Genomic DNA, 4,651 nt, shown 5'->3' on the forward strand with positions numbered 1-4,651 from the left:
GTGGGGGGACCCTGGGTATTCCCTCCAGACCCAGAAGGCACCAGTTGCCACTCCTGGATGTGCTTCTGGTCCACTTCTTGGTCTGTTGCTGAGCGTGCTGGGGCCCCCTGCACTCCTGTGGGACACTTCATGTGCCCGAGCATCACAGCATTCACAAGCCACCTTCTACCTAGAGGTACGTAGAAAAAACATTTAAAGCTGTGTCTATGTCTGAATCGCTGAATCTTTCTGAATCTCTCTGAATTGGTTTGAAGGTTTCCAATTCAATTCAGAGTGATTAAAGGGTCCTCTGATTTGATTTGGAGATTTGGCTACTGAATCGGGCCAAATCTCTGCCAAATTGAATCAGGGACCAAAGCTTTGCACAGCCCTAATACATATGTACAAATGCCCTGGGTGGGAATCTGGGACAGAAGTCCAATAAGCTGATTTAACCTAAAGCAGTTACTTCTGATACTACATCCATCCATGTTTATCTTAAACTGGTTTCACCCATTTTGCAAGTGGTTTATATGCACAGTACTTCTGTTGTATTACAGGTTTGAACGAGTTTGCAATCACTTATACCAGTTTATGTGTAATTTCTGTTCCAGACTTTGAGTCAATAAGTTCAAATGTAATCCAGATCACTATAACAGAAATACTCACTAGAGATACAGAACGGTGTTCCAAACTATTAGTAGAGAGCTTAGTTGTGAGCAGTAAATCTATACAAACAAAACTTAGGCCAGTCTCCATCTCTTACTCTTTCAGTGGGAAGAAAGTAGATAAAGGTCATCTCTGTAATCATGTGTTATTAACTCTTTTAACTAGTATTTAAAGTTTTCTGCCTAGTGCTCATTAAAGCACTTTGCATGCCCCATTGCCCTATTGTGGGTTATGTGAGGGAAAGGAAGCGTAAGTGAGGTTTGGCATTTAAAACCAACTTACTATACCAGCCTAGTTATACTCTCTCAAAATCCCTTATAAAGCAGCGAGCAAGTTCTACTATTTCTAAAACATTTTAGACAACATAAGGTATTTCCTGCCCTTTTACTTTACTGTCAAGTTTAATTTGTAACTGCTACATGTCATGTGGAATACTGCAGTTTTTGTCTTCATACTTGCATTTGATAAAGATTTATTTTATTTTTATTTTATTTTCTTTTATTTCATGTAGATAAATTCTATTAAACTCCACATTTGAGTTAGGGCAACCCCCTGTTTACCTTCGGAGCCACCCCTGTGTACCTGTGCAAGTGGCTGGTTGGTGGTGGCTTGCAAAAAAGCAAGCCAGGCTCTGCTGGGGGGGTGACAGAGAGGAGGCAGCCTTTGTGTGTGCAGGGGCCAGGACAGCACTCGCTACCTGTGCAAGAGAGATTGTGTTTGTGTGCAAGCAAAGCTGCAAACTCCAGACTCCCCCCCCCCCCCCCCCAACCAACAGCCTTGCTTATGTGTTACACACACACCAGTGCCTGGCACAAGGAAGCTTTGTCTAGGGTGAGCCAAGAAAGCATGGAAAAAGGTGGATATGGAGGCAGACACAGGAAGCCAGGAAACTATGAGCTTTTATTGTTTGCAACACAGTATTATGGCAGTTACTTGGGCATCTTCACCTTCACCCCACCATGACACTGAACCAGCCCTGTCTCCCTGAAACACAGTGGCACCCTCCTGGCCCTGCTGGCAATCATATGGCCCTGCTGTGACCCCACAGAGTTAGGGGGAACAGGCTCATCTTGCACAAAGGCAAGGTGAGCAGACTGACTTTTCCCTTTTGGGCATCGTACCTGTTCATTTAGGTAGTTCTGCGCACTCTGAAAGGCCTCTTGAAAGTGTCATGTGAACTCTGTAAGTCAGCACTGGACTTGTCAACCACGTCTCTCAAATTTTGCATGGTGTCTCGCACTTCCTCAAGGATGGCATGGTCCTTATGCACCAAATCATGGAGTTCATCCTGCCAGCCATCTTTGCGTTGCACTCTGGCTACTGAGGACTCTGCCAAAACCACAAGCGAGGTGTCACGGGACCATCTCTGCTTGCTGCAAAAATCTCTGCAGCGCTCTGCTGAAGTGCGAGTGGGGCACCATTTCTGGTGGCCATGGGTTGCGGTGGCTGATAAACAAAGAAAAAAGCAATGGTTGCCTTCCTCGCAAGAGGAGGAAAGTACACACCCCCACCATGCAGTGCACAAAATCCTGGCAGGCATGGAAACAAACCCCGCAAAACTGGAGCACCACTTGTACTGCCCAAAACTTAGTACTCACTGCTCCAGGAGGAACAGATCCATGGCTGCCACTGCCTGTGCTAGCTGCAACAAATTACTTAAAGCAAATAATTAGCCATTGAACCTGGCTGGCCTGTACCCCCATTGAAAGAACATGGCGACCTACCTACAGCAACACATGAATTTCTCCCCCTCCCCCCGACCTTCCAAACTCAACAAGCATGAACCCAGGAGTTGCCTGGCAGTAACAAGAGGCAGAGTACAAGAGACTTACCAGGTCCAGCAGATGATGCATCTTTCTGACCCTCTACCTCCTCTGTTTCATCGTCCATGCTATTCTGTGGAATGCAGGGGCTAAGTGGCAATAACTGTTAGGTGACCAATGGTTCTTCCTGCCACTGGTCATCAGGGACCAGGAAGGAGTCTCTGAACAGCTGAGACATGATGATGGTTTCACTTTCAGGAGGGGCTGCTGCCACATCCTCCTCCTCCTCCTTCTCCTCCACCTGCACCTCCAGCCCAACGCTGGTGCTGAAAGTCTCCAAACCTGGGTTGTCACCCACATCCCTGGAGAGAATGCCAGATAGCTTGTCATAGAAGGGGGCAATTGTGCGACCTGCCCCAGAATGAGAATTTGCATCTTTGGCTCTGTAAAATGCTGATCTCAGGGACTTGATCTTGCACCAGACCTGGGTCCAGTCACGATTGTGCCCTCGTGCCTGCATACCTTTTGCAATCTTGACATAAACAGGCTAATTCCTCCTATTTTCCAGCCTGTCTATGATCCTTTACTCTGACCAAATATTAATTAAGTCCTCCAGTTATTCCCAGCTCCAGTTGGGTCCATGGGCATTGGAGGTATCAGCTTCCTAGGCCATCTGCTCCATACTGTTGGCCTTGGCTTTCTGGGACATGGGAAAGCAGTTGGTCATCAAAAGCACACGCAATTTGTGAAAGTGGGGGGGGGCAAAATGTGGTGGGGGTGCCGTTATATTTAGGCTGTGCTTGCAGGAGGGTCTGGGAAAATTCCAAGGATTTTGAAGTCATTACCTGTAAGTATCAAAACACCCAAAGGTGATGAAGCACACCTAGTTAACAACAAAAAAAGTCCTGGTGATGGGGTAAATAAGGCCTTTGTACTTTGGGATGGCAGAACAATGGCCAGGAATGTTGCAGAAATAATTGATTACCTAGCTGCCTACTTGTGGAAAATAATTTTATTACAGAAGCACAACCTTATGTTTTCCCTTAAACTGGTGAAAGTTTTGAATAGCCAGGAGAGGAGTAGGCAAAACATTTTTTCTGTTTGCAAGCTTTATTACATCACAACACCAGTGGCTGCAAAACTCAGGATGAATGAAAGGATGTGCAAAATGCACAATGCCCCTGGGCACTGGGGTGATGTGTTGAAAAAGCAGCTACACCAAGCTCCAGACCAACCACACACACACACATATTCCCTGCCACCCTGCTTGGTGTAGATGGGTGATAGGCTGCTGCTGGGAGAGGGGAAAAATGGAGAACGAGGATGAAGTACACAACATGATGGAGGACATGGAGAAGGAGGAGGACATGATGGAGGACATGGAGGATGAGGACGAGGAGGTGGCAGTACTGCAAATGATGTTTAACTGGGGATTACTGCTGGAACACTTCAGTAGGAGTTGGACACTACACTGTCCTCCTCCTTTAACAGCAACAACAATAAGAATATCCAACGGATACTCAGGGGAATACAATAAGTGAAGTGAACAAGTGGAATTTGACCAGGCTCTGTTGATAAACCCGAGGAGGACCAGCAGAATCCGCATGGTGTGGGCCCATGAGAGCAGCTTGGACTGGTGGGAGCGAATCGTTCTGACCACTTGGAACAACCAGCAGTGGTAGGAGATGTTCTGAATGAAAAGGGAGACGTTCTACCATATCATAGTTTCATAGCTGGTAAGGTCAGAAGGGACCTGAGAAGATCATCAAGTCCGACCCCCTGCCATGGCAGGAAAGAGTACTTCGGTCAAACAACCGCGGTGAGGTGTTCATCCAGCCTCCTCTTAAAGACCCCCAGGGTAGGAGCCAGCACCACTTCTCTTGGAAGTTGGTTCCAGATCCTAGCCACGCTGAAAGTGAAGTAGTGCCTCCTGATATCTAGCCTAAATCTACCCTCTGCCAAACTGTGACCATTATTTCTAGTCAATCCCAGTAGTGCTCAGGGAAACAGGGACTCCCCCAATGCCTGTTGGTCCCCCCTGACTAGTTTGTAAACAGACACTAGATCCCCCCTCAGCCTTCTCTTGTGAAGGCTGAACAGATTCAGGTCTCTCAGCCTCTCCTCGCAGGGCCTGCCCTGCTGACTCCTGATCCTGTGGGTGGCCCTCCTCTGCACCCTCTGCATGTTGTCCACATCCCTCCTGAAGTGCGGCACCCAGAACTGGATGCACTACTCCAACT

At 47.4% G+C, this 4,651-nt stretch overlaps 1 pseudogene; it reads right to left on the minus strand.

The window, feature by feature from the left end:
* Positions 1-1,597: 1,597 nt before the first annotated feature.
* LOC112551935 lies at positions 1,598-3,120 on the minus strand (annotated as a pseudogene).
* Positions 3,121-4,651: the final 1,531 nt, after the last annotated feature.

The sequence above is a fragment of the Alligator sinensis genome, unplaced genomic scaffold (assembly GCF_000455745.1).
Source record: "Alligator sinensis unplaced genomic scaffold, ASM45574v1 scaffold598_1, whole genome shotgun sequence".
Lineage (NCBI taxonomy): Eukaryota > Metazoa > Chordata > Crocodylia > Alligatoridae > Alligator > Alligator sinensis.